The sequence below is a fragment of the Peromyscus leucopus genome, chromosome 22, assembly GCF_004664715.2.
Source record: "Peromyscus leucopus breed LL Stock chromosome 22, UCI_PerLeu_2.1, whole genome shotgun sequence".
NCBI classification, from domain to species: Eukaryota; Metazoa; Chordata; class Mammalia; order Rodentia; family Cricetidae; genus Peromyscus; species Peromyscus leucopus.
In genome coordinates, this window is record NC_051081.1 from 48510802 (window position 1) to 48523305 (window position 12504).

Sequence of the window (12504 nt, forward strand, 5' to 3'; positions counted from 1 at the left end):
CTGGCTGGCCTGGAAATCAATATGTAGACCTTGAACTCCACCCCTCCCAGGGCACACAGAGATTGTTACCATTTTACCTAAGAAGTAACCATCTGTTACCTCAATGATGCTTTGAAGAGTTCCTATAAGGAACACCTGTGATTTTACAATATTTAACAGTATTTATTTACTATAATAAAAATATTTGACTAAACCAGAGAGGACAACAAGACAACTTCAATTTGTTTCAAACTCAAAATTCCATAATCTAAAGAAATTATGTCAAAGAATATCTGGTATCTACAGCTGTCAAAACACACACAGTGTGATACTTACAGTAAGGACACAGACCAAAGTCCCCACACACACCCCAGAGCCACAAGGAAATGGTATCTAAACTGTGAAACAGCCTTTGAACATTGGTAGTGCACACCTTCAATCCCAGTCCTCGGGAGGCAGAAGCAGACAGATCTCTGTGAGTTCGAGGCCAGCTGGTCTGCACAGTGAATTCCAGACCAGTCAGGGCTACACAGTGAGACTCTGTCTCAAGAAAACAAAACAACAATAATGACCGAGAACAGGGCCAGCAAGATGACTCAGGAAAAGGCGATTTGCTGCTAATCGTGAACACTTGTGTTCTATCCCCAGACCCACAGGGTAGGAGAAGGACAGAAATGTGGCAAACTGTCCTCTGTACACACACACACACACACACACACACACACACACACACACACACACAATGTAAAGGAAAGATTCATCGGGGTGACATCGGGCTCCTCTAAGGGGGAAGGAATTCATTTCTTGTTTTGCGTTCTTTTCCATTTATAAATCTTCTGCCACCAGCACACATAATCCTAGAATCTGAAGAGACTGCTTTTTAATCTTTTAATCAGATAAGGAAACCCATTCATTTTCCTCTGAACAAAACCGAGAAATGGACGAAATGGCTAATGTCATTGATCAACCCCTGCCCACAATTAACACTGGATGTTGGCTCAGGGCTCCCTCACCCTGGCTCCCCATGGGGAGACCCCCTTGTGCTGGCAGAGCAAGGCACAGGGCAGATAACAGTATGTAGACATGCCTTTGATGTCCTAGGCCACCACTGGGACCAGGGAAAACAAAAGCTCATTCTCCCAGCTCTGGCCACAGCCGGACTCCGGCTCTCCACCTTTTAATACCGCTGGGCTCTCTAGAGTGACCTCTGCCCCCACACACAAAGGCCTCATTCAGCAGCATGGCCAGCCATGTTGAAAATTCTTGCCAGATTCAGCCATTGAGAGAATTTTTGTTTCCAAACTAGCTTTGTGTTTCCATGACTCAACTGGACTGAGAGAGGAGTTTGGGAGTGAACTGACCTAAAATAAAAAAAAAAAAAAGATAATTTCTTCCAAAATTAGCAATAATTTGAGCTTCATGAGAATTTTTTTCAGGCAAGGAAATTCCAGATACATTTTGTAGAATTGCATTTTTTTTAACTTCTCCAGCGAACACATCTGTGTGTCAGAACATTTTTAAATGTTATTAGTAGTCATAACAAATGGAAACTCATGTTCCCCAGACTGCATGTAAATTTCACTTATTGTCTCCCCAGGTTTCTAAACCAACTACTAGAACCTCTTTAGTAAGTGAGGAGGAGGAGGGGGAGGAGGAGGAAGAGGAGGAGGAGGAGGAGGAGGAGGAGCTATCCCTGGCCAGCAGTTTAGGCAAGCCAGTCCCTGGAGGAGCCCGGGCAGGTCATGCCCATGCCAACCACGAGGTTAACTTCACCCTACAGGTCAGGATGCCCCAGATCAGCCTAGGATACTACAGCAGGGTGCCAGACACCATCAGCCCGGCCAGGCTGCCTGCGCTGACTCATAGCCCCACTTAACTACCACACGGACTTGGCTCACAGCCTCCCAAAGCTGAGCTGTGCTTATGGAGATCAGGATCTCTAGAGTTACCTAAACAAACATCGTTTGAGTTGTTCATAAACAGCACCAACTTTTTCTTTTCTTTTTTTCTTTTTTCTTTTTTCTTTTTTTTTTTTTTTTTTCGGTTTTTCAAGACAGGGTTTCTCTGTGCAGTTTTGGTGCCTGTCCTGGAATTCACTCTGTAGACCAGGCTGGCCTCAAACTCACAAAGATCTGCCTGGCTCTGCCTCCCGAGTGCTGGGATTAAAGGCGTGCACCACCACCGCCCCACCCAACTTTATTTTTTGAGACAAGGTCTCAGGTAGCCTAGGCTGGCCACAAATTCTCTATGTAGCCAAAGATGCCCTTAAGCTGCTCATCTCCTGCCCCCCCCCCCCAGAGCACTGGGATTACAGGTGTACACCACACACAGGGTTTATGCTGGAGAGGGAATTCTGTCCACATTGTAGTCCATCACTGAAGGAAGTCAGGACAGGAACTCACACAGGGCAGGAACCTGGAGTCAGGAGCTGATGCAGAGGCCATGCAGGGGTGCTGCTTATTGACTTACCCCATGGCTTGCCCATCCTGCTTTCTTATCGAGCCCAGGACCCCCAGTCCAGGGATGGCATTGGTCTGAGCCCTCCCACATCAATTATTAATCGAGACAATGCCCTACAGGCCACGTGGTGGGTAGCACCTCACTGAGTGGAAGGCCAGGATCCTCGGGGAGGGAGAATCAGATGCGGAGGTGTCCCTTTAGGGTCAGGGGAAATTTCTTCAGGGGAAATCTAGGGCAGAGACTAGCCAGGAGCACGCACTGCCAACCCTCCTCACCTAAGAGGGACACTTGGAGGGTCTGTCCTAGACATACAATTGGTCATCTTGTGACAGTACCACGAGGAAGTGATACAGGCTAAATGGGATTCTGATCTGGTAAGGCTAGCATCATTGTAAGAAGGGGAAGGGGGGGCAGGAAGAGGAGGAGAGAGGGGCGGGCGGAGAGGGGCGTGGCGGAGTGGAGGGGGGGGGGGGGGGCGTGGCGGAGAGGGCAGGAGTATGCGCAGCGAATCGAGCAGCATATAGGAAAAAAGAAAAAACAAAGAGTCCTCTCGCCCCCCCCGCCCCCCCCACCCGGAAAGCAGAGAGGGACGCTGCACAGAGCTGGAGCAAAAAAAAAAAAAAAAAAAAAAAAAAAAAAAACATGACAGAGGGGCCAATGAGGGACAACCTACCATTTCCGGGCAGTAAAATCCGAGTTCACATAAACTGAAACTTTGGATTTCTGCGTCATAACAAGCAACTCAAGCCCCTGGCTAAGGAGACAGCTCAGTGAGTTCGATCCCCCAGCTCCCACGTTAATGACAACCAACAGATACAGCTGTGTTGGGGAGGCAGAGAGGCTCACTGGCCAGCCAGTCCTACCAAACAGCGAGCCCTGAAGTTCAAAGAGAGACTGTCTCAAAAAACAAAGCAGAAAGTGATGAAGTCTCTCTCTCTCTCTCTCTCTCTCTCTCTCTCACACACACACACACACACACACACACACACCACATGCATGCATGAGCACACAAAAATATAATAATATTTAGTAGGAGAAAAGAGACATAAGTGACAATTATTTTTATTTTTATCTTTATTAGTTTTTTGTTTGTTTGTTTGTTTTGAGGTAGGCTCTCATGCTGTAGGCAAGATTGGCCACAAACTTGCTGTAATCCTCCTGCCTCTGCTTTCCAGAGTGCTAAGACAGGCATGCTCTGCCAGGCCCAGAGACGTGCATTTTCAAATGGCATTTATTCCATGCTTACTCTATGCAATTTATAACCAAGGAGAGAACCAGAGGTTTGGGGTGCCTCTTCCAGATGTCTTTGTGGACAGGTCTATGTGGTCAGAATTTCTGGAGACCCCTTGAAAACGCCTTTATTGAGATACTATTTATCCTTACCAAGCCACCTCAGCCTGCTCACCTGTAAAATAGGAGCAGCACTCCCAGCTTTTTGCTGGGCTGTAAAGCCAATGGTGAGTCCCCAAATAGTTTTCCATGGGGCTGGGACCCGAGAGGAGACCCATTATAACAATTATCATTCAGCGTTACGTCAGGAGGAGGCCACGCCTCGAAGCAGTCAGAGCGAATGAGCTACTCTCCCAGGACAAGCTTCTTGAGGAGGGTCTTCTCTTGTCGCTACCGCGCTTCCTCCTAGCATCTACGACAACATCGCTAAACACACACGAGACACTTTAAGGGATAGGGCGATGGCTCTGAAGAGCACTCTGGAGGACCGGGGTTCATTTCCCCGGTCTTCAGGGAGCTCGCCTGTGACTCCAGCTCCAGGGAATCCAATGACCCCTTCTCACCTCCCTGGGCACAAATCCCCACACGCGATACTAAACTGAATGATGTTTTTGACTCGTGTGGAGACTAAACATCAGAGGTAAACCTTTCATGCCTTTCTAATGGCTGCTGCCAGTGTTCCAGAAGTTCCAAGAAGAACAAACACCCATTCACTCAGCAAGGATTTCCTGAGCACCGACTATGGGCCAGCCATCGTATTGGGTGGTGGGTTACCACAGGAAGACTCGCTCTTCCTCCGTGCTTCTGGTGGGTGTCCTAGAGACGTGATTCTCAACCTGTGGGTCACAACCCCTTTGGGAGAGTCTAATGACCTTTTCACAGAGGCCACCTAAGGCCATCTGAATATCAGATATTTTTTACGATTCATAACAGTAGCAAAATTATAATAACTTTATGGTTGGGGGGGTCACCCCAACATGAGGGACTGTGTTAAAGGGTCACAGAGTTAGGGAGGGGGAGAACCACTGGGTTGGAGGAAGGGAAATACCAAACAAACCATTGCAAATGGGGCTGTCACCACTGTATGGCTCCGTCTTTTCACTTTGAACAGTAAAACAGGTTCCCTGACTGGACCTGTGCCACACAACCTCATGTCTAATCTACTTCTCTCTGCTTATCATGGCACACTGATCTAACTTTGGAATTTTCCATAATGAAGCATCATGACAATCAATTGTATCAAGATTTGCACTGGGGGGCAGGGAGATGGTTCAGTGGCTAGAAGCATGACCACACCCTTGAAGAGTTCCTGAGTTCTGTCCTCGGCATCCACATCAAGCAACTCACAACGACCAGTCACTCCAGTTCAGGGGGACACACTGCCCTCTCCTGGCCTCTACAGGTAACTGCATTTACATGCGCATACACACATATTTAAATCTTGTTTTTAAAAAGATTTACATTGCATGTTTCCAAGAGAGCTGGGTTTTCACACATAAACACTGAAATATATCTCTTATACTCAAAAGAAAATGGAACAAAAACACTGTACACATATCTATGTCATACCATACTCTAGTACACAAAATTAAGGCACAAATTTCTGTCCCCCCAGAAAAACCTTAATTTGGCAGCATAAATAAAATGGGAATTGTAACCCCTTGTATCTTAGGGATGGCTAAATTACCTAAAAACTGGTTTAAAAACTAGATAATTTCCACAGGGAACAAGAAATCTGAAGCCAGACTTCATTCATTTTAGCTCTTGACTCAGAAATCAAGTATCTTTTGCCATCTCCTAAGAGCAGGAGGATTGAGATACACTATTACCATCAGTCAGGGGTTTTCTCACTGTAGAAAGAAAGTATAAGAAATTTCTACAGAAATGGTTCAATCAAGCCAGGAGTGGTGGCACAGCTTTAATCCCAGCACTTGGGAAGCAGAGGCAGGCGGATCTCTGTGAGTTCAAGACCAGTCTGGTCTAAGAAATGAGTTCCAGGACAGCCAGGACTGTTACAGAGAAACCCCATCTTGAACCCCCCCCCAAAAAAAAAAACAATAACCACAACAAAATAATAATAAAGAAATGGTTAAATTATAATTTGTCTACACAATAAAATACACAATCATTATTTAAAGTAAGATACTCAATACTCATAATCATTATATAGAGAAGTCAGATACAAAATGTCATAAATTGAATATCTTGTAATTCTGACCAACTTCTTGGCATGGTGACATAGGCCTTTAATTCCAGCACTCTGGGGAATTCAGAAGCAGGGGGATCAGTGAAGGTCAGATCACTTTGAGGTCAGCCTGGTCTATAAAGTGGATTGATTCCAAGGCAGTCATGGATACACAGTGAGATCCTGTCTCATAAACAAACAAACAAAAAAGTTTTAGAAACAACGAGAAATTCATTTTTATGCCAAGGAAATGTATGCCAAGAAGTTCAAGTTAATTATAATTTCTGGTTTGCTTTTTTAATTCCTCTGCTCTTTGGGTTTTTTTGTTGTTGTTGGTGGTTGTTTGGTATTGGTTTGGTCAGAGGGTTCTCAGAGCTGGAGAGATGGCTCAGAAGTTAAGAACACTGACTGTTTAGAGTCTGAGTTTCCGCCCATGTGTACAACATCTGTAACGAGATAGGTCTTTGCTGTACTACATGCTGTATAATAATAAAAAATATATATAAATAAAAATAAAAAAAAGGTTTCTCTGTGTAGCCTTGGCTATCCTGAAACTTGCTCTATAGACCAGGCTAGCCTCAAGCTCAGAGATTCATCTGCCTCTGCCTCCAGGCTGCTGGGATTAAAGGCGTGTGCCACCGTGCCCAGATCCCCTACACATTCTTAGCATTTAGGTCACAAATGTGTATTACTTCTGTCATAGCCTTCTCCAGCCATATTTTTGGCTTTAAAGTATCACAAGTTTATCACTGTATCTAGAAACTGAACCAAGAGCCAAAATTATCCATTGAGCAATGTCTAACTAACAGGATTAACTGCCTGGGGTATTTTGGGCAGGATTGGAAGTCCACAGACCCTCTAGAAGAGATGCCCTAGTCCCAAACCCATGGCTTCCACCAAAAGCTCCAAAGGCATCCTTGCCATGCTGGGAACACCAAGGTCCCAAGGCTGGAAGGGGAAAGGTGAGGCGTCCCAAAGCAAGCTCCCTTCTCCAGATGCAGGACCATTCATAAACGGCCTTGCCGTCAACTCCTACTGCCTCTGACCTTCACACTCGGGGAGGGGCAGTGAGCAGGGGGCTTGTCCTCTCTCTTTGTCACACTCCCCTTTCTTCCCATTTGGATTTTCTGACCTGTTGTTGGCTCTGCTTGGAGGTTGCCTCAGAACCTCTAAATAATTAAATGCTGAAGCCCCAAACTGGACACAGGTAAAGGAAACTTGTAATATCAAGTGAAATAGTAGGGCCAGATGGAGCGTGGACAAGGTCACGGAGGCTCTGTGAGTGGTTTCTTAAATGGAAGAGCAACCAATGCTGTATTAAGCACAGAAACCTTAGCTGGGCTAGAAGATTACAACATCTGGCTAAAATTATTAAACAAGGGTACGGCTACATGAAGGATAACTTCCAATCACCTACCAGGCAAAGACTGCAACTGTTGTCCCCAAGTTTAAAACCTTTGAAGCCACAAACCACTTATGCCACCTTCAATGACAAGAAGGGCCAAGATGGGATGCCAGCTTCAGACCAAAATGACCTCTGACTCCATAAAGAATACTAGTACCAGAATGAGAAGGAACAGAAAGCCTTGTGCAAATGATGCAGGAGAACCAAGAGGTCACAGATCATATTGCAAACTTTAAATGAACCAGAGTTAGGCATGGGGGGCGGGGGTAAGAGATACAGACACATCTCCTCACCCATGAAGATGTTTCACATTTAAATCGAACTTGATTGCCGTGAACAAACTTCTGAGCAAGCATTCAGAAACAGTGTTTCTTCGAGAGAGCCCTTGTGCCGAGACTGAAGAAAACCTAAGAATTCTGAGTGATGTTTAAAACTCCCAGCATTGCGTAACTTCACCAGGCACTGCAAACCTAGACTTGCACTGGTCATATTTATTTATTTTTTTTTTTGAGGGGAAGTTCAGAATTCTCTTGTGGAACACCCCGAGTTAAAGGCAAAAGAGTGTCCTTGATGCGAATAAATGAGTGTTTATGCAGGTTAAATTTACACATTCGTCGTTTTAAAAGGCTAATAAAAAAAAATAATAACATTTCAAGCCCCGAGGCAACACTTGACTCTATAATAAAAGTTGACTCAAGAAAAACTTCAGTCTATAAAGTAGGTAATTTCTTTTGGCTGCTCCTCAGGACCAGGGATCAAACGTGCTATGACAGCAAAATGGCCCAGTGTCTTTCCGTGTGGAGGGTCTCCTGGCCTCCCACCACCACCACCTTGATCGCTGGTGATGCGACGGGCCAGCGCGCGAGCTCACACACACACACACACACACACACACACACACACACACACACACACACACACACGTTCTTGGACTTCAGGCCAGTAGCCTTTGTTTCAAGCTCCCAACTGGGATCCAGTAACCAAAACTCCAAAACTCCTCAACCAGTGACCACCACCGCCACCAGCCTTTCATAGGCATTCCCATGGCTACTCTGGGGGAGAAAAAGTCGCGTGTCTCCCGTGTCCCAGTACTGCAGAAGACGCGGCTGCCACCTCGGGGTGCAAACCGTCTCCCCAACACGGAACCGCGACGCACACAACCCGGAGCAGCGCTGTCTTTCTTCCTAAAGTTCTTCTTACCTAAGCAGCAGGAGCTTTCACCATGTGCCAGGCGCGCTTGGGCTCTGGCTCTGGCTCGCCCTCTCGCTTTGGCTCTGGCTGGCTGTCTCCCCGACTCACTCACTCACACACACAGACATGGACACCCCCCACAGCCCTTGGCGCGCGACCCCCGCCCCGCGGCCACCCTCACCTCGCGCCCTTTGTCCTCACCCCGGGTCCTCGGAGCCCGCGCTGCCCGACCCGGCGCTGCGTAAAGCCCGGAGCCGCGGAGCCTCGGAGTCCGTCCGTCCGGGTCTTGCGGGCCGCCGTGCTTAGGGGGGGGGGGGGACCGGAGCTGGGGCAGCGGTTCTGTCCAGGTATGGGTGCAGGAGGGGACTGACCAACCCCGCCGGTGTCGCGCCCGCCCGGTTCCGCCCCAGCTGCACGCACCCGCAGCCTCGTTGGCCTCTCACGGGGTTCCCGGCTCGGGAGGGGTCGGCGCGGAAGTCGGAAGCCTCCGGGGACAGAGGTCATTTGGTGCCTGGCCGCAGTTGCCCGGGGAAGGGGTGGGGTGGGGGGACGCGCCAGTGAACAAGACCCCCCTCCCCCAGGCGGCTCCACCCGGCGCAGGGCGTGTCCGTGGACCACAGGAGAGCACCCTGGCGGTTCAGGAGGACAGGGGTAGGGGACTCGGGTCCCCAGCAGTGGAGGTGAATGAGCCCCCTGCAGTGAGGAACCTACCCAAGACCCCGTAGAGGAAGATTCTGGAATCCTGGACACCGCGGGTGGAACCCGAACTTTCCCTGGTGCAAGCGTGGGTCAGAAATATGAGTGCAGGAGGGAAGGGACAGACCTGATACCAGAGACCTCTCCCATTGCTGCCTCAGAGGTGGTCGCTGGCAGCAGGCAGAGGAGGTGGGACAAATTCAGGAAGCAGGACAACAGAAGGGACCCATGACCATCATCATCATCATCTCCCCCGCCGCCACCATCCCTTTCTGGGAAGCCCTGGGTCTTCAGAACTTGCTAGGGACATACCCAGCTCCTTGTCGTCCCCCCCCCTCCTATCATTCAAGAACCCCAGCAGAGCTGATGAGATAGCCCAGTGGGTACGGGAGCTTGCAGCCAAAAACCGAACCACAGTGTTGGATCCCGGGTACTCAGGAGAGAAGGGAAGGCAAGGAGAAGCAACTCCCACAAGTGTCCTCTGATCTCCACTCTGCCGCACACATGCATCTACAAACACACACACACACACACACACACACCAATAAAAAAAAAAGAAAGAAAAGAAAAGAAAAGACTTTTTTTTTTTAAGGTACCAGCAGAGGGTTTGGGCTAAGGACCCTAGAAAAAACAAGAGATGGTCAGGCTAGGAGAGGAAGACAATGGGGGGATAAGGGCCAATCTCCTGCAAAAGTGGGCAGGTAGGCTGAGGGATGCTCCCTCCTCTCCATTTTCACAATGGCAGAGGCATCAGCTTCCTTTTCTAATTGGGAAATATTCCAAGCACAGGCTTGGAGACTAGAGACAGTAACATTGATGAGCCCTGGGTCTAACACCCAGCCAGGCTAACTGGATGCAGATGTTTCTGTACTAAAAATTATCTCAAGAAGCTAGGACTCTAACCCTGCCTAAGATGATAACCCAGCATAAGCCAGGCATGGTGGCCCATGACTGTGAAGCCAGCCCTCCAGGAAATGGGGAATGGAAGATCAGGAGTTCAAGGTCATCACTGGTTACATTTAGTTTGAGGCCAAGCCTGGACTAATAAGTAAACTGCAGCTCAAGAAAGAAAAAAAAAAAAAAAAAAGGTTGTTTTTTTTTTTTTTTTTTCCTCCAATACAGTTGGTCTCCGGGACAGCCCTCTGGACAACAGCTCTTGCCTCCTCACCTAACCATCCAGATTGTACCGAAAGGGACTTAAACTGCTACTGTAAAGTATACAGACCCGTTATCCGCACAGTGGCTCTCTGCATGGGATGACGCTGCTTCATTTTGTAACCTAGACTCTTTATTCTAGTCTGCCTACGAGAATGCTTTCCAGATTCGCCTGGCCTTCCAGAGGCAGAGCCAGTCTGTTCATTGGAACTGCTGAGTAATATTCCCTGTCATGGCCCGGGACAATTTATGTTTCTATTCTTCTGTTGACAGCCATTTAAATTGACCTAGCTTTTCAAGAGTAGAAACAAGGCGGAAGTGAAAATTCTTGAATTACAGAGTAATTGTTGCCTTAATGGCAACCAACATGTTTACTTCATGGTTTGGGTTAGAAACTGAAGTTGCTTTAAAACACACACACACACACACACACACACACACACACACACATATAAACATATATACATATATATGTTTCATAGTATATACATATATAATGTACTTTAATCATACTCCCCCATCCCAATATCCTCTCTTCTTCCTCCTCCTATTGAATTTCTTTCCTCTACTGTTCCCATGCCTCTGTGTGTGTTTGTGTCTGTGTGTGTGTCTCTGTGGGTGTGTGTATTTGTGGGTGTATGTGCCTATGTTTAATTAGACAGCATGATCCGTAGGTGGGATAGTTATTTGCCTGAAAACACCCTTACAGTTTGACCGCTTATCTTCCAAACAAAATACAGGCTGAGAAAGTCAGCAAACTTTTTATAAAGGCAAGGAGTATTTTAACTTTCTCAGCATAATTGAGAACAAGTTCTCTTACATGTATTTAAAATGTAACCCTTTAAACTTTGAAAGAGGCTGGGATGTAGCTCAGTGGAAGAACACTTCAGTGCTACAAAATAAACAAACAAATAAGTAAATAATAAATAAAGAGCACCAGACTTAGCTCATGACTGTAAAAGCAGAAGCTAACAAAGCTGGTCAAGCCCACCTGCCGCAGTCAGCCTGCTGTAGAAGAAAGAGCCTCCATATCCCTTCTTCTCACTCAGAAGGTCACCCCCACACACACAAAAAGACAATCACTTTCAACACAGACAAAAGTACAATCAGGCTCAACATTAAACTTAATATGGCCACAGTGTTGCACTGGAGGGGGGCAGGGAACCACCCCCTCAGACCCAGTTTCCTCTCTCCTCTCCACCCTCACATACATTTCTTCCTTACATGTCTTCCTTTGTATATCCAACGATTCCCTGCACACATAGACGCATGGATGCTTCCTGCAAACCTTCACTGGTTATTAGAATGACTTTGGGGAAACACCGAACCCTAACTTTGAAAATCTGTCATGAATTTTAGAAATGCACAGACTCTTACCAATTAGGAATTAATGAGGAAACCAAGTGGGGCTGACTAGAAAAGGCGTTGATTGTTCTGTAGCCTAATGAATCATTTCCCTGGTCCTAGTTCATTAACTGAAAGACCAGCACAAAGAGGAATGTTTTTGATTGCTTTTCCTGGAACTGAACCTGGCCGACTGATTTTTATGTCTTGATTGAACTTGAACCAAAACTTGAACAAAACAGAAAAAGAATTAATTTCAAAATACATCCTTAACTGAATCGAAACAACCTGATTTAGAATGTTATTGACTAGAATGGGGGCCGAACCGAAACCTGTGGTGGCTGACCTCAAACTTACCAAGGAACTGTCAGTCTCTGAGCCCATTCAGCGATCTGAGGTCTTTTCCCCAGAGGCCGTGAGGTCAGCCAGGCAATTAGACATGGCTTCTGGGCACCTTTGTCTCTCTGCCTAGCATTATCCTTGAAAAAGTCACACACTCACATTCCTCTCTGTCTCATTCATACCCACCCTCCCGTACATTCCTTTCTTACAAGTCTATTCATGTGTGGTTCAATTCCCTACATATATGTACATCCATAAATGTGTAAAACCCATGTGGATCTTTCCAACATACATCTGTGGCTCTCCACAGTATTTCTTTACACACACACACACACACACACACACACACACACACACACTCACCATATACCTTGTGATTCAAACATTTCTCTACTTGATGACATGCTTTCCTTTAGTATGAGGTTCCTACATGCCCAGATCCTCTCATACACTGTACTTTCTATCTTACGTGTGTTTTCACACCACTTTGCCAAAATACAAACTCATTCTCTAGTAT

General features: G+C 46.8%; 1 protein-coding gene across 1 annotated transcript in view; it reads right to left on the reverse strand.

Moving 5' to 3' along the window:
* Positions 1-8735, reverse strand: part of Greb1 (growth regulating estrogen receptor binding 1) — a 128619-nt gene extending 119884 nt beyond the window's left edge. Inside the window, 1 exon segment of the mRNA XM_028877675.2 lies at positions 8652-8735. The gene's annotated coding sequence lies outside the window, so the exon portion shown is untranslated.
* Between the last annotated feature and the right edge of the window lie 3769 nt (positions 8736-12504).